This window comes from Motacilla alba, chromosome 2, assembly GCF_015832195.1.
Source record: "Motacilla alba alba isolate MOTALB_02 chromosome 2, Motacilla_alba_V1.0_pri, whole genome shotgun sequence".
In the NCBI taxonomy this organism is placed as follows: domain Eukaryota; kingdom Metazoa; phylum Chordata; class Aves; order Passeriformes; family Motacillidae; genus Motacilla; species Motacilla alba.
In genome coordinates, this window is record NC_052017.1 from 109,115,157 (window position 1) to 109,133,521 (window position 18,365).

Here is an 18,365-nt window from a genome sequence, read left to right on the forward strand (position 1 = left end):
GATTATTTGTGCCCAAGTTACAATCCAGGAGTTAAGGACATGATTGGTACTGTAATTATTTTAATATTCTACTTCTCATTAAATTTTTATTGAAAACAGAAAGCAATTTTTGGCTGTAATTGAATCTTTTTTTGTGATCCATGTTATTTTAAGTTTCTTTGCCATGTGTGGCTCAGCTCTTTCATTCAAAGGGACTTTAATAAGGACTTCAGCAAACTTCCTTTCAGGTGGAATGATGTGGCTATCAAAAATGACTGGTCTGAAACTTTTTTTTTGTTACCCATGCTATATTTTCATAAAATATTTGATGGTTTATTTTGTTATAATTTGAAAACATTGTATGTGACATTTTGAAGTTAGATTGACTTCTATTTACAAGTTAAATAGAAACTTAAGTTTCTTAGTTCCAGACTTAAGGAGCAGTCTTAAGTCAAAGAAGAATAAGGAGATCTACTAATAGACTAATTTGCAACAGCTGGAGTAAGTTAAAACACAAAATAAAAGTATCTGCTTGGTCCTTTGAGGGAAGAAAAAAAAGTTTTGCTATGCTGTTTTGCCAAGTTAAACTCCCTTACGTACTACAAGTGTAACTTAAACATTTCACATCAACACAAATATTTTAATTTGACACAATACAATAAATCATACATTGCAGTATTTTTTAAGGCACAGGGCATACTGTGATTGCCTATTCTGTGTTTATTTTCAGGCTTTTTTTACAGGCAAGGGCTCTTAGCAAAAATATTTTATGCACATAATTAGCATGTATTAGTCAGCAAAGTTGTAGTAGTTACATTTATTTTAATGTTTAGGGTGAAAGTATGGTCTTGCTTATACAATTGTTTTTCTAGGAATAAGTATTACTAGAAAACAATAATTTGCTTCAGATCTAATTTTATTCATGATTACTCCTGGCTTCCTCATTCTTTGTATCAGTTTGATTTTTCTGCCTGTTTTGGTGATTGAGTAAAACATTCTCAAGTTCTGATTGACTCTTCAAGTACAAGAATAATGAGAAAAATCTTCTGTAAGGAAAGGAATGATTCTTTTTATTCATTTATTCTCTCACACGATATGACAGTCTTTAGAATTTATTCTTCTTTCAATTGAATGAGTGTGTGTTGAAGGTGTAGAAGTAGGTTTTTTGTTTATGTCCTAGCTTTCTCTTTTTGGATTAGTTGCAATGTTTTGGATGTTAAAAATAAACATCTGCATGAGTGTGCCAGAAACTGACATTTAGTTTCAAAATTCTGAATTCCTTCAGTTAGAAGTTATGTCCAAATCAAAAACTGGAGAGAAGGGAAAAAGAAACTGTGGAGATTTTCCTGAACTTTGGTGAATAAGAAGGCATAAGATATGGTGTGCTTTCTTTGGTTTTGAATAGAAATGGACAAAACTAAAATTAAATTTAGGGATTTCAATTGTTCTTGCTTCATAAAAAAGGTTTAGTGTTATTTTGTATTTCTGCTTTAAAAGAAATAGGATTCTTTTACCAGAACAGGAAGTTACAGGATGAAGGTGGGGAGGACAGGAGAGAAAAAGAGAAGACACTGAGAAATATAAGGAAGAGAGAAGAGATAGGAAGCAAAGACAGAAGATGGGAAAGCAGAAAGATAAAGGAGAGAGGAAAGGGAAATAAAAGAACATGAAAAGACAGAATGAAGAGGTGTTCATGACAATGCTCTGGCAGTGTGGGGCTGCAGGATCAGACAGAGCCTCATGGCTGAGATAGTGGTGCCTCTGGGGTAACATATTTAAGGAAAGGTAAAACCAGCACTCAGGCAGAAGAGGAGGGTAAAAAATAGAGTGTGGAACCAAGGCCAGAGAAGAGGGAAGGAAGGAGGCGCTCTGGGCACCAGAGCAGAGGATCCCTTGAGGGCTGTGGAGGGCCACCCCAGAGCAGATATCTGCTCTGCAGCCAGTGGAGGAGACAACTGTGGGACATTTGGCTGTTTCCTGAAGGAGGTGTTGCCCACAGAGCATCCAGGCTGGAGTAGACAAAAACTGTGAGGAGAAAGCAGCAGCAGAGAGCAGCAGTTGTGGACTGAGTGTAACCCCTATCCCTCAGTGCAACTCGAAGTGGGAAAGGTAGAGAAATTGAGAATTGAGGAGGTAGAATGATTCTGTAAGGGGAAAGCTGTTGTTTTAAATTCTTTTGGTCTTTATTTCTCTATACCCAAATCTTTTTTAAATGGCAATAAACATATTTTCATCAAATCAACTCTGTTTTGTCTCTTAATGTAACTCGTAAGCAATCTCCATGTCTTTATCTCAACCCACAGGTTTTTCACCCCCTCTTCTCCCTGTTTCCTGTTGGGGAGGGGGAGGGAAAGGCTGGGTGGGCATTTGGCTCCTGGCCAAGGCAAACCCACCACAGGAGGAAAGAAAGGAAAAGCAAGGGAGAAAAAGAGAGAAACAAATAACGTAAAGAGAAGAGAAATGAGAGGAATAAAGCTAGAAGGAAAAAAAAAGAGAAGGAAGAGAAGGAAGAGAAAAATGAAAATGCAGCAAAAATAAAACCGAGAAAAGAGAAAATAAGAAAGAAAGAAGAGAAGAGAGACAAATGAAAAGAGAAGACAGAAAAGGAAGAAAGAAAAGGATAGAAAATAAATACAGGAAAACAAAAGAGAAAACAATGAAAAATAAGAAAGCAAGTGGAAAAGAAAGAGCAGAACGTAGAAGAAAGGAAGGGAGAAAAGATAAAAAGGAAAGAAGAGAGAAATTAAAGGGGAAAGAAAAATATACAGAGGGAGAGAGAAAAGAGAGAAAAAAGAGAGGAAGAAAAATAGAAGATGGAGAAGAAAAAGAAAGATTAGGGAAAGAACTGAAGAAAAGCAGACAGAAAAGAAAATAAGAGCAAAAAATAATTAAAGGAATGAAGTCCAAGCAGGTTCACTGTGGTTGAGGAATCTGTAGCTGAATGCTTTTAGCAGCAAATGCTTTTGACTGATAGAAAGAGCTTATATGTGGTAACCAAGACCCTGGAAATTATTTTCCATCAAGTAAAAGTGGTAAAAATCCGTATATTAAAATAACTCAACTTTGATTTCAGCAGTAAATAGATAACATATTTTCCAGGTAAAATTTTCCAAAGAAATTCTAATTCTTCTAATGAAGAACTCTCTTACTGATTTGGATTGATTTCTTGGGTGGGTGGGTGGTGTGGCTGAAATGGCATAGTAAACTCTGGCAGGCCAGCATGTTGTCCTGCATCAGTTCTTAAGAAGAGGTAAAGTTACTGAGCCAGTTTAATTGGGATAACTGAGTAGGATTTTTGACAGTAAAAAGGAAAAAATCTGTTTAAGTTCAGCTTTGCAATTTACTTTCACGTTGTTGTTTCTATCAGGAAGAAATATTGTTTAATAAAGTAATGTCATATTACAGCCTGGTAGCTCAACATTCAGTAACATATTAAAGATTTAAAGATTTCTGATATGAAAAAAATAAATCCGTAATTCTCATAAAATATAAAAAAATAGTTCTAGACTGTGTAGTACTTAGTAAAGTTCTTTATATAGTACTTTGCTTGGCAGTGCTCTTTTATTATTTCCTTAAGTGGTTAAGTCTTGCCATAATTTAAGCGCTTTCACTGACATACATCACATGCCTTTTAGAATTTAATTTGGATAGGTCTTACAGCATGTTGTGCTTTGCCTTTTATGTTTTGTTTTCATTACTGGGGGAAGGTAGGAGGAGAAGTGTGTTCATAGGCCCATCTTTTGAGTTTTATAAATTTAGTTGCGATTGGTTTTAGTGGCAGCAACTGGGAAATTGCATTGAAATCATGTGAGAGAGCCAAGAAGATGACAAAAGGCCCCGGCGCAGGAACACGTGGGCGTGCGGGGCTCCATCCAGCTTGGTAATGCTGCTTTCCCTCAGCAGGGTGGTACCCCCGCCTCTCCCCTCCTCTGCGTCCTCTGGCGCCAGATGCAGCAACCCAAGGGCTTACGGCTGAGGCGAGCCAGCTGCATCTGGCAGTGGGTTCGGGAGCGGCTGGAGGGAGCGCGGTGCCTTAGCTGACAAAAGGTGAAATACAGGCCTTGCTCTGAGGAGTCTGAAATGGGAACCAGTTGTGTCAGTCTGAGGCCATCCTTCTCCAGTTACTGTAAAACAATATTGTAGCCAAAAGAATAATCCTCTTCTCTCCAAGCTGCTTTTCCTGTTCTGGGCTGCCCACCTCCCTGGATGCTGGCACAAGCATTCACATGGCTGTTTGGGGAAATAATCAAGTTTTAAATAAAGAAAAAAGGGTCGTGGGGGGAAAACATGTCAGGGATACCGGAACATGTGGTCTGCCTTAGAGGGAAGCCACTCAAGCTGCTATTTTGAGTGGCAGAGCTGATAGAAAGTGACATGAGTCCAGTGTTATTAGTGGTGTAAATCTTGCTGGTAAAAGCAGCCTTACAAAAAGGTACAGAAATGCACTATTGCTGGCCTAACTGCAGGGTGGTGTCTTGTAGCCATTGCAGCTGTGGTAACAGAAGTCCCTGCTGTGGATGATAAGAAAGGCTGGAAATTCTTCTAATCAGTTAGGGGAGAAGTGTGGCTGGAAGCTGTGACTTGCATCTGGATTATGGTCCTGGTATAGCATGATAAAGTAGGAATCCTACTCAGTCTTCTGATCTAGGACTGGCTCACAGTGGTTTTCTGGCAACACTTTGTTCTTCCTTTTTTTCCCTTTTTCATTGTGCAACAGAGTTAATGAAGCCACTGTCAGATGCTGCATGGGCTTCTTCTGTGGGTGGTGCAGCAGCTCAGAAGTCCTGTTGTTCTTTTGCAGTATATTTTGTCACTTTGTTGCAGATCTCCAGCAGAGGCAGCTAATCAGAGGATGAGCAGTTGCAGCACTTTCCAGGCTTCTTGAGCAAGCTTCAGGCAAAATCTCCTGGGAGCTCCTGTTTCTGGGAGCTTTGGTGGTATGCTTCACCATGGAAGCATTTGACTCTGTCAGTTCTGACAGCTTTTGTTGGGTACTTACTGATTGTGGACTACCTATGTGGTAGTCGTAAGCTCACTCTGGATAGAGACTCCTAAGATGGGCAAGATGGAAACTTATGACTTCTGGCAATAGAAGAAAGCTTCTCTGCCTACAGAGAAGGATAGGTGTAGTGCACTGGAGGGAAGTCAGACAATCAGAGCCAGCTGAGGCTCAGCCATGTTGTGTGCATGAAGAGGAAAATGAGTGTGATAGTTATTTAAGATCATATCAAGACAGTCACCCATCTTCCAACCTGGTGTACTTGCTATAGCTGGATGTTTACTTCTTGTTGGGTACTTGAGTCACAGATGTTGCAGTACTTGAGTCACAGATGTTGGACATCTCTGAGGGTTGTCCAACCTCCAGATTTTACCCCTTGGTGTTCATCCATGTGGTCTCCATGATACTACTGGGGTGAGCCAAAATATGTTAAAAGTGACTGCATGGCTCTGGTGGCAAGGGTGAAGAGCACAAATGCTCAGGTGGTGTTTTTTCTCAATCCTGTGAGTGAGGTGGAAATTCTCAGGTGGCAGAGGACACATCCATCAAGTCCAAGTCTGGCTCCATGACTGGTGTCACAGGCAAAGCCATAGCACCCTCTTTGAAGAATAAGGACTACTGAATTCATAGGTGGGATTCGTAACATGGAGTGTGGTAAAGGCATCTTTGCTGACAGTCTCAGTCTTCTTTTCTGGAGGGCCTTGAAGCAGCTACTTAATGTGAAGGTTTCTGGAATTTGAAGAGATGTAAAGGCATGGGGAGCATCATGGAAGTATCTGGAGAAAAAAATATTTGGAAAAATGTACTTTCTTTGTGCAGTCTCTGCACAATTTCAGAGCACCTCAGGGATAATGCACACAATAGGATGCTACTGTGCATAGTTGGAGGGATGCAAGCTGATAAAGAGGGGCATGCAAAGGAGGGGTGGGTGTGCACAGTGCTTTGCCCTTCGAATGAATACTGATCCTGAGGCAGAACAACATGAGTAGTGCTGGGCTAAACATCTGCTTCTGACCATCTGGCCAAGAAGTAGACGAGGTCTTAAAGTAACTGCAAATAATTGCACCTTGCAATTATTGCCGACTGTAGTAGTTGTGGGGAATGCAAGCAAGCCAGGATGTTCCTGAAAGACAATTTCTTGGTGCAGGCGATGTGCTCATTGGGCTTGTTACATGTGAACAAGGAGGGCCTGGTTGAATGTATGAAGGTTGGTGACCGCCCTGGTCAAACTATGGTCAAAAGGGTCCAGGAAGGCTGTTTTATCGTCCTTGATGAATGAGAATGGCTCATTATAATGCACAAAAAAATCTAGCTAGTGTGGCAGAAAGCCAGTCTGAGTGGGAAGAGGCAAATCATGCCTGGCCAGCCACTTCACCTATGTTCAGATGACTAGTTCGGTGCATGAGACAACAGCAGTGGGTGACTTTTACCGTGACTTCAGCAAGACACTTGGCATTATTTCCCATAGTATCTTCGCAGCAAATCAATGACAAAGGAGCTCAATAAGTGGACAGTAAGGTAGATGGACATTTGCTTTGACTTCAGGCTCCGAAGTGTTTTGATCAAAGGTGCTAACTCCTGTTGGTGACCGGTTACTAAGTGGTGTTGCTCACACATTGATACTGAAGCTGTTACTGGTAATGTTGCTGTTAAACACCTAGAATATGGGACAGAGTGCACATTCAGTGGGCTTAGAGGAAGCAGTTGGTGCACTGAAGACTGGGCTGTTGTTTAGAGTGATCTAGACAGCAGAGAACTGTGCTAACAGGAGCCCTGTGAAATTCAACACAGGCAAGAGCAAACTTCTTCATCTGGAACACAGGAATCTGTGGTGGTATAGGCTGGGGGCTAACACAGCAGGAATCAGCTTTGCAGAAAATTACCTGGCAGTCGTGATGGTTAACAAGGCAGCTATTAGTCCATCAATGTGCCCTTGCAGCAAAGCAGGGCAAGCCCATGTTGGGCTGCGTTAGCAGGACTGTGGCCAGCAGGCCAAGTGAACTGATCCTTCCCTTCTGTTCAGCTCTTGTGAGACTGCATTTGGAGAACCATGTCCAGTTTTGGGCCCACTATTCCAGGAAAGAGATTGATACATCAGAGTCCAGCGAAGGTTCACCAAGATGGCTGGAGGCTGGAGCATATGGTAAATGAAGAGAGGCTGAGAGCTGGGCTTGTTCACAGGGCAGAAGAGAAGGCTCAGGGGGATCCTGTGGCCCTCCACTGCTAACTGATAGGAGTCTGTGGGGAAGACAGAGCCAGGATTTTCTTGGAGGTTGTAAAGTGACAGCATGAGAAGAAAAGAATGAGAGGCAGCCGATACAAATTGGAACATGAAACATTCTGATTTGATACTAAGAAAAAGACTTTCCCAGTTAGAGCAGTTAAGCACAGGAGGAAGGTGGTCCAGGGAGGCTGCAAAGTCTCCATTCCTGGAGATTGAACAAAACTTGAGTGGATAAGGCTGAGATCCAAGTGGTCCTGCTTTGAGCAGAAGGTTGGACTAGATAACTTCTGGAAGTTCCTAGCAGTGTAAATTATATGAGGGCATGAAACTTGGTGGAACTGAATGTTCTTAAAAATAGCTGTAACTGTTTTTTTGGAAGGAAGAGGGGTGGGTGGGGTGGGTTGTAATGTATTTTTTATTTTGCCTTTGACTAACCAGTTGTATATCAACAACACATACACAGACACACAAGATATTGTTAAAACACTAAAGGGAAAGTTGTGGAGACTGGCCAATTAAAAAGCCAAATTAAACAAGAGAATTTGGGATAATTTCATACAGGTCCCTTGTGTAGAGTGATTAAGTTTTAGAGGCCAAAAGGCATTCAATGATTATTGACTACGTCTTGTTCAGCATAGTCACTTTACTTTCCACCTTAACATTTTTTTTTCCTTGAGGAGTAAGCTTCTAAGCTTCACCCACCTTGAAGCCAAGAATATTTGGAAGGGTGGGGTGGTTTTTTTCATTTTATACATTGCACATTTTGTGGCAATGTTTTTCTTGGGTTTAGTACATTTTTGACTGTAGCACAGTCATTACTTCATTTTTCTAAGCATATGTATTTAAAGCCCACAAGGGTCTGTGAAATTTGATACTAAAATAAGACATCATATATATAAAACCATGGTTTCTTTAAGAAAGCCATTTTTTAACCTCTACTCCAGAATTCCTTTAATGTGGTAGGAATTCATTTTGTCCTTTATTTATAGTTTTGTCCTTCATGGTGATTATTGATATTGGAGCAGAAAGTGAAAAATGTACTACTGCATTTTAATGAAATCAGTTAAAACTATTAAAAGGAAATATTTTATTAAAAGAGAAAATGACAAAAAAGTACATTCTTGAATAGGAAGAAGCTGCCAGAGAGAACTGTGTTATTTAACCTGTATAAGAATTTGTTACACACAAAAAAAAAAAATAATCAAATAGTTTCTTTTAAGTGGTGTTGAATGAGGAGGGTGTTTTCAGTCCAGGGGACACCCTGGCTGTCATGACTCTCTCTGATGCATGCTGATTTCTTTTTCTTTTGGGATGATTTTCTTTCTGAAACAGTTTTCTTTCAGGATGATTTCAAGAGGTACTCTTTAATATTTGCCTGTGTCTTTCAACAACACGTTCAAAGTGCCCTTTTTTTTTGTCAGCGTTGCTTTTTTTATTGTATTATTTGTACTACATTTAATGAAATGGTAAAGATTCAAAGTTCAGAGATGCATTTACATAAATCCTTTCTTTGAGGTTTTTCTTCACAAAGAAGAAAATCCTGGGGTTTTCCCAGGTGTTAGGGAGCACAGAGAAGTGTAAACATTTCTCTATAAAACTTGTATTCTCATTTCCTTTCTGGTTGAGGAATGCTTGTTGCCATATGTGAATATCATTTAAAGAGGTGTCATGGTATTTCAAACATACTTTATGGAAAATTCAAAGTATTCAAGGAGATCCACTCAGAGGCATGGCTGGCAAAGGGTAATCAGCAAAACTAATGGCTAGGGGTATTTGAATTTCAGGAAAGTTGTTAATATCTTTCAGTCTATAGTATATAATGTGGTATTGGTATGATGGGTTTGTGTGCTTTTTATTTTCTCCTCTCAAATTTACCTGCTATACTGAGAGCATCTTGTTTTCAGGTACATTACAAATATTTTTGGGGAAAAATACATAACAGTAGCTCGATAAAATTCTGTTCAGGAACTCTTAAATTTTACACAGGTTCTGGAACTTTTATTCATAAAGTTTTTCTTGTCACAGAAAATGGTTTACAAAAAAAGAAAAAAAAAAGGGAAAAAGCTTGCTGGCTTAAGGAGTACTGAGATTTGCAGTGAACTTTAGTTCACGGGGCTTTCCATTTTATTGTTTTAGAACAGTTGTAATAAAGCTCCACTTTCAGCATGGGTGAACTCCATTTGCTATTTTGTTCTGAAACATTACTGTGGCTATTGTCACCAAGTTTGACACCATCAGAAGTTTTCACAGGCTGCCAGCACCATGAGATAAAATAGATTTTGCTCTAGATAGCAAAAAGATTCATTACCAGTGTTGTACAGTATAGAACTTTATCTACCTTGGCCTCAGACCACAGAGCACTCAAAAGGTAAGGGTGGAAATGCCAAATCTGATTAAAATGTCTATGAAAGGCCATTGCACAGGGCAGAGGGCAGGATCAGATGTGTTTTCAATAATCTTTACCCTGAGGGAAAAAAGAAACATCAGATACATGACAGTGCTGCAATATAGCTAAAAGGTGAAAACATGCCTAAGTCTATGCCATCATTTTCAAAAGTGAGCCAAACTCTTAGCTACTTAGAGGGAATTAGAATTAAAATTTATGTGTAGCCATGCATGAGAGCTTTGCTTTCCAAGAAACATCTTTGACTGTGTGGTCAGTTAGTCACTTGCAACTGACTGTGAGTGAATGCAGCCAGTCCAGCAAGCTCTTAAAGAAAAAAAGCCACATTTTCTTATCAGCGTGCCCTGTCTTTCTGTCCTGTTTACCTTCAGCTAGCAGTTTCATTCACTTGTCCACCTTAGTTTTGACATGACGATGTATGTCTAGAGGTTTATTACTTTTGTGCTTTATTGTAGATGTTAATGCCCTGTAATCACTGCACACAATGACTGTAACTAGATGTACAAAAGGTCAAGAGGGAGATTGCTTCTTGCAAGAGGATCCTGGGATTAATAGAACTAGGTCCTAAGGGTAGTGGCATAAGCTTTAGTATTTGTTTATTATGTATATTCTTAATAGAAGTCTTGAATAATATTTGTACATCTCTTTTCCAAGGAGAGCGAACGTTGTTTAATGCTTCAAAGATGGTTTGGTAAGAGAGTGAGGAAACCTGTTCTCTGAAAGCAGCTTCACTTCTGACTCCTTCCCTGATTCAAGTTTGGGTTAATTCAAAATGTAAAACTAGACATAGGTGAGATTGTAAATGAGATTTCCTGCTGAGAATGCAAAAATCTTTTCATAATACCTAGCTTGAATTTAGGATCCAGGATGAGTTTTTATACATTATTGCTCCACATCATTTCATATTTGAAAGATATGATAAGCTTTAGTTTCTTGGTGATATATCACTTTAGTCAACTGTGATGCCAGCTGCTTTTAACTGCCTCAAAGCTGCAAAGGGTAGGGTTCAAGTTCATTGCTCAGTTCTTCTGGTTTAGATATTTGGGGTTCAGTACTTTGGTTAACTTCAGTGAAAACTGATAGGTAAATGCTGTTAGTTTGTGAGACAGACATTAGGTATCTGACAGATGTGTTACATCTGTGTACATTTGTACTGGTCCTTGTTTTTTTCCATCGTACTACCAATAATCATGCCTCTATCTCCATCTGATTTAGAAAAGCAAGAAATCTCTATGACAGTTGAGGATGAAGAATGTCAGCAGTAAAAATAATAAGTCTTTTTCTCTAGCATCTTACAGTAGATATTTGCAGTCTGTGAGACTATATACAAATGAGCTATACTACTTTGTCTTGTTGCCTGATAGCCTGGCTTATTTGCTCTGCCCAAGAATAGCAGCCCTGTTGGTGATATTTGAAGGTTGAAAGTCAGGTACCATGTGTGAAGCATAAGTAGGAACAGAGAGGTAAAATTTTTCTTCAGGGTGCTGCCCAAATGAGAACAAAACTGATGTTAATTCTGGTTAATGTGGGTGAAAATTATTGAAAATAAACCTTAAAAAACATATTTATTTTAAGAACTGTCTTTTGATCCTTTAAAATACATTTAAATATTCAGGTGGGAGAGCTTATTTTAGGAATAAACCTGAAGTATGATTTATTCAGACTATTTAAATAGTATTCAACCTGTATGTACTTCAATTCCTGTAAAACTTAAGCAAATAACTTAAGGCTTAAGACTTTATTTATTATGACTTTATTATTTAAATGGTTAAGACTTCAGAACATAAATAGTTTTGACAGTCATGTCGACTGTTCATATTGAGTATTCTCTGTAGTTCTCATTAGTAGTCCCTTTAAAATTAAAAAGCCAAGTGGAAGCTCAAAAAGAAAAATGCTTTCTTTATTGCTCCAATTTATGAATAAGAACTTTATGTGAGAGGCTGAGATCTTCCAGCTCTAGAGTTTCACTAGACTGTATATATAAAAATAGTAGATGGTTCCCTAGCTACCTACTACCCACATATTAAGAGATGGTTTTATTGTTTAATAAATCATGTTGGATATGTGATATTTTGGAAAGTCTCTCTTTTTTTCCTTTTATAACCTGCACATCTAGTGTATTTTCATTCAGCATTTAAAAGTCAATCTCTTAATCAAAACAAGGTTATTTCCAGAAATTATTTGACAGAAATGAGTACACTTGTAAAGATTTAGTAAATACGGTGTCATTGCTGTTTTAACATTGAAAAATATGACATGGATTAATTTCTGTACAATAAGTTAGATAATTGATGAATGCATTTGTAGTCTCTGAATAAATAAAAAGTGAGATTACATTAAAGCTCTATTTATTGTCTGATTATGGTATTTTAATTATTTCAAGCAATAAACAAATTACCCTTGCAGTAGGAAAATAAATGGAAAAAAATCAAAAGCAAGATTTTAATTGATTGTTCAAATCAAATTTTCTGTTTGGTAATTTAAATTGGTTTAGTTTGGATTATCATGTTTAGTGTTACCATTTTGTGACTGAAATAAGGATGGCCGAGTGCAATTGTACCTGGAATACATAGTCCATATATAACAGTGGCTGAGAAAGCGAATATACTGCTTGCAATCTTCCTGTGTGTTTTGGGTTTTCAAGGCCAGGTTTTGATAGAGGGGGGGGGCTACAGGGGTGGCTTCTATGAGAAGTTTCCCTCATGTCTGATGGAGTCAATGCCAGCTGGCTCCAAAACTGACCCCCTGCTGCCCAAGGCCAAGCCCATCAGCTGTGATGGTGGTTCCTCTGGGTAACAGAGCTAAGGAGGGGGGGAAACCCCTACACAACAGCAAAAGAGAGGAGTGAGAATATGTGAGAGCCTCAATTGTGCAGACACCAAGGTCAGCGAAGAAGGAGGGAGAGGAGATGCTCCAGATGCTGGAGCAGAGATTGCACTGCAGCCTGTGGTGAAGACCATGGTCCTGAAAGACTGCACCCTGTGGAAGAGACCCACCCCAGGGCAGAGGGAAGAGTGTGAGGGGTCCCCACCTTAAAGGGATGAGCAGCAGAGACAAAGTGTGATGAACTGACCACAACTCTCATTCCCCTATGCTGCTGGGGAGGAGGTAGAGAAAACCATGAGTGAAATTAAGCCCAGGAAGGAGGGAAGGGAGGAGGGGAGGAAGGTGCTTTAAGGTTTGGTTTTATTTCTCATTTTCCTAATTTGATTTGATTGGTAATAAACTCGATGCTTATTTCCCCAAGTCAAGTCCATTTTGCCCATGGTGATTATTGCTGAGTGATCTTTCCCTGTCCTTACCTTATGAGCCTTTCCATATATTTTCTCTCCACAGCTCAGCTAAGAAGGGGAGTGATAAAGCAGCTTTGGTGGGCAAGTGATGTCCAGCCAGGGACAACTGGTTGGTTTTTTTAGACTTGAAGAGTTTATTGCTGAGAATGTTGTAGGTGGTTGGCAGGAAATCTTGCACTCACCAGCAGCTTTGTTTTCCACTGCTTACCTGTGCTCTCTGCTTCCCTCTGTGCCAAGGGAAGTATCCTTTGTCATTTGAATATATTAAAATATCTGGGTCTTTTATTCGGTCTTCAATTCATTGGACGTCTCCTGGTTGCTCCTCCTGAGCGCAGGCTGGTAGAATGTGCCTTGGCCCCAGCACTAACTGCTGCTGCAGCCCTGCCAGCTCCATCAAGCCTGGCTGTGGGAGGAGAGCGGCTCTAGACTGGTCAGCAGCAGTTGGCCTGTCATCTTGATAAATAGCACAGCTATCTTCTCATCTTGGTATAGCTGCCTAGGTTCCTGGTGGTTTTCTGTGTCACTCCTGAGCTAGGTCACAGCCACAGTCTTGTGAGGCAGGTTGGGACATTTTGCTGACACTTGACAGCAGGACTGTTATAACATGGCTCCTGGAAGATTGTGGGAGAGATTTTAAGAGGAAGCCAAAGGGCCTCATTGCACCAGGCATCCAGTGCTGTGTGGGACACTTCAACAAACAATGCAGGTCTAGACATTGAGTCAATTCTCCAGCATTTCTAGCTGCTGTATATGTTGGAACCAGTATTCTTAGGGCACATGATTAACCTCAGCCTTAACCAAAATGTAGATATATTGAAGAGATAAAGAATTACAGGTTACAGTGCTGGATAGATGCTCAAGAGATCATTCAACACAAACACTGGGACCAGTTTCAGTCTATGTATCAGCTGGGACTGGTGTGTGGATGATCTTCTGATAAAGGTCATTTTTCAAACTCCCCTGCTCTGTTCTGGTGTTGATTAAAACAGCAGCAACTCTATCACTTTTAGGCTATCCATGAACTTGCTTTTTCTTCCCCCAGTGGCCATGAAGAACATTCATCTCCATTGACTTCAACAGCTTTTTACATATTTCTGGAAAATTACAATTATGCCTTCTTTTACTTTTTTGTTTACTGAACCACACAAGTGATAAGTTTTATGTTCTTTATCTGTTGTCACTCCAAAATTGGTGTAACTTACATGCATTATGAACATATTGTATTCTGTATGACTTCAAATCATGCCTAGAAATTAGTCCTTAAGCCTTTTGGTTTTACTTCATTTCTAGCAGTGAGTAAAAATTGTTGCTCCCTTGTGACTATTTATGGACGTGTATAAAAAGAGCAGATGATTCAAACAAATAAATACTGAACAAATTTATGACACCTAGGCGCTCCTCTTACAGCAGTCATCAGTAGATCTGGGGACATGTCAGGAAGAGGAGGGGATTACACCATGTACGGTGGGGCTGAGTGGCTGAAATGCTGCCTGCTGGAGGACCCAAGGTGCCTTGTCTGCAAAGTGTCAGGGAACTTTCACTGTCTGCCACACTATATTGCCTGGACAAGGCAGCTTTAGTCAATTTATTTTCCATATTTAAGTCATCTTTTTTTTTTTTGCCAAGATCATAATTTTTGTCTCTTGGCAAGCAGTCTAGCAAAGACCATTAGAATTATATGCACAACCACAGAAGTTTTCAGGGTTTTTCTGACAGAACCATGTGTTTGAGAAGTTTCCAATATAAAAATAAGTCACGTTTTTACTGGTGTTTTTACAAATTTTTAATAGGGTTTTGGGGAGGGTGGCAGAGGAGGAAGTAACGGAAATCTGTACTTCCCCTACATGTTTTAGCAGAGATTGGTGTGTGGAAAGTCTGGGATTTCGATTTAGGTAACGCTGGCCGACCAGTAGAGGGAGCCCAGAATCACAAAATGTTGGAGATAATTTTGACTGGGGGAGTTGGGGGTGCAAAGTTTTATTTGATAATATGCGGGAATTTTGAAGCACTACCAGTGTGTAGTGATTTTGGGAAAGAGAATTTATGAAACATTGAAATACCTAATGTCTTATAAATGATGAAGTTGTATTAGCAACCTTTTTATTGGAAGGTTAATGAGTCTTTTGTTTTCTTTTCTTTCCTATGTTGCTGGTTGTTGTAACATCATAACATCATTTTTACAGAAAGTAAGTAACTTTTCATCTTTTAAACCTTTTTACAAGTGTGTATGGGGCAATACTGCTTGTATATGTGTATAGATGTATATGTATATAAAATAAACATACAAGCAGAAAAATACCAATCTTAAAGACGTACTGCTACAGATTGTAACTTCTATATATAAATGGCTTCTAGAATTCCACCATGGTTTAAAGCAGTCTCACCCAAATGATGATAAATAGTATGAAAGTTCTGCATCAGAAGACTGTAAATAGTAAACATATTTCTTGTGTGCAGACTATGGCAATAAAGCTTGCAGCATATAGATTTAAAATATATTATGGCTCTAAAAATTCACTGATATCAAGTTACAAAGTAGAATATTATTGTATCCAATATCATTTAACTGAATCAAAGTTGAACTGATTTGAAGTGTTTTAAGAACTGGGGTCAAGCTCTGCCATTTTTGATATTCAGAGATACTCAGGCCTTGACTGCTATATTAATACCTGCCTGGAGCTCTGTAGAAGCAGAAGGAACATGTCCTCAGGCTGTAGGAGAATTTAGAAAGCATGCAATAAGTAGTACAGATCCCTCAGAAAGTGCTCTATGATTCAGACATCAGTCTGCATCATGAGATCTATGATTGCTGGCTTTCTGAACCACATCAGTGTTGTGATAGCCTGTGCTGCAAGCATTTCCAGCATCAGTTGTGTGTAATATTTGGGATTTTTAATACGGTGTTTTAAGGATGCCAGTGCTAACAGAAGAATAGGCAAGTCATTGGTTGACATGGGTCAAAGCAGAGCTGACAAAGGACACCATGGAACTTCAGTTTGATCTGTTATCTCAAAATAAATCCCACCCCTCAGTGTTCCCATATCATTTTTATTTGCAGCTTAAGTGTGTTCTGTGTAGTTTGTTTTGTGCTCCTTATGGACATACCCAAGTCCAGTTTTCAAGAAGGGTGGATATGGCCCGTTGGTTGCATGCCATTAGGAGTTGCAGATACCTGTAAGAAACAAGCATAGCGGTAGTTAAAGTGCTTGTTGGCTCAGTAGCTGATACAGGTTTCTTCCTAAGTCAGAAAGTAGTTTCTGTTGTCCACTTGCCAGTTGTCTAGACTTTGAAGATTAAGATATCTGCTGTGAGCACAGTAGTGATCATGCGATGTTGCCAAATCCTCTATTTTGGGTTCATTCATCCTGTATCGTTTCAATTGGTTAATGATATCTAAAAATAAGTGTGGAGTCCAGCGTATATCCATCAGAGTAGGAGGAGAATACAAATTGTGCATACATGCCACACAGTTTTGTTTCTTGTTGACATATCAAGTTTTTGTTCTGCTGCAGAGTCAGCAAGTTCTTTCTGTCTTGCAGAGAAAGCCTTAATCGGTGATAATGTTTCACTAAAAAGATCCAAGTCTGAGAGAGTTGAATTTGCTTCACGTTATGTATGTTAACATATGGAAGAAATTACACAACCGTAACTGCTGTATTAAATGCTTTGTCTCTTTGCTTGTCAAGCATTAATATAGTAAGGAAAATATGTAAAGAGAAGTATCCTACACATTACAAAAGTGTTTAAGTAGTCATTAAATTCAATGAACTCTCGTAATGTCTTCTGTCCCACTGCTAGCAGTATCATTTTATTTCCAATATATTTTGTTTTGTATTTTGTTAAAGTATTATATCAAAACCAAATGTGCCGCTAGTTTTATTTGCAGGGAAGCCAAAGAAACCACAAAAACTTATCAGAATTTTCATATTGCGTGATCATGTTTAGAATACCCATAAAATAAATACCTATTGCATATCTGATGTGTTTATCAACAAGCAGCATTTTTACCTGCAATTTTTTATTTTAGATGTAGTAATATGGTACATTAGGTGACCTGCAGTAAATAAATTATAATAGACAGGACTTCCTGGCCTGAGGGCACTTTATAGTTTAATTTTTACCGGAAGAGCAATTACCACACTATTGATCTTACCATTAAAATAATGATAAATGTACAGTAAGGATGAATTTTGTTGTAACAGAGCCATGGAAATCAACAGAAAGCATAACCATATGAAATACAATGATTTCAATCCAGTTCCACATATTAAAAAAAAAAAAATCAGACTTGCAATTTTCAACCAAGATTGGATGTTGTGTTATAATACTGCAGAATAAGGAAGAATAATTTCTGATGAACTTTGCAGCCCTGTTCCTGATTTATAGTTGAGTGTATAATTAATCCTGAAATACTTCTCAACACATTTAATTTAATGCACAGGCATTGTTCCACTTAACCAAGTGGAATATATTTACGTGGCTAAAGATAAGCGTGCGTGCAGACTGGGGACCCCAGGGAAGAAGCACAGTTTCAGACTCAGTCCCTGAGTACACCATGTACAGTAGCCAGCAAATGGGGATAAAGATGTGATAGTACATCTAGAGATCTTGTACTTCAATTTTTAAATTAAAATAAAATAAAATAATTTATGACTGCCCTCTTCCCCACCATTTTTTAGATCAACTTTTCAGAATAGTATACATCTAGCTAGGATAGAAATATTTGCTTTCTTTTTCTGTTGTAAACATGTATATACTACAAAGATATCCCTCTCCAAATGCTCATTTTTTTTTCCTAAATGTGTTGTGTTTCTTTTCAAATAGTCCTTTAACATGCATTCCACAGTGGTATTAAAATTACTACCTTGAGGATGTCAGTCTCGTAGTCTCTAAAACAATTCTAATTAGAAAAGATAATGTTTCATAAAAGGTACAAATGTGCTTATATTTGTATGTAATAATGCATGCTGACCATGTTGAGCCAGAAGAAGGCTTTACTATATATCACTTTTAATTTTAAATGTGTTCTTTCTGGGCTCTTTATTATTCTTTTGTTGCCTTTCATCCTATGGGATGCAGCTGCCCTTGAACTTGGTACTGTTTTGATCATTCATGTGCAGCAGCCACATTGTCTGTAACATTTTAAAAATGAGGCTTCATGGTGTTATTTATGAAGTAATTTCACATAAATATTTGGACTTTGGTTCTTTCAGAATGTGGAGCTGGTTTCTGTATGAAGAAAAACGTAATTATAATTCACAGACTTTTTGCCTCAAGCCTAGGGGACAGATGCATATGATTAAGTTTGAAACTGGCCTGTTATTGTAATGTAGATGTTTTCAGGGTTGAGAGAATTAAAAAAAAAGGGAGGGGGGGACAAAAAAAAAAAAAACAGGCAAGCATGAGTTTTTAAAAAAATAGATCGAGGGAATAGTTTTACAAGAGGCACTCAATCTTAGACTGCAC

At 38.7% G+C, this 18,365-nt stretch overlaps 1 protein-coding gene across 5 annotated transcripts in view; it reads left to right on the forward strand.

Moving 5' to 3' along the window:
* Positions 1 to 18,365, forward strand: part of ASXL3 (ASXL transcriptional regulator 3) — a 127,505-nt gene that overhangs the window by 39,754 nt on the left and 69,386 nt on the right. The gene's annotated exons all lie outside the window — the stretch shown is intronic.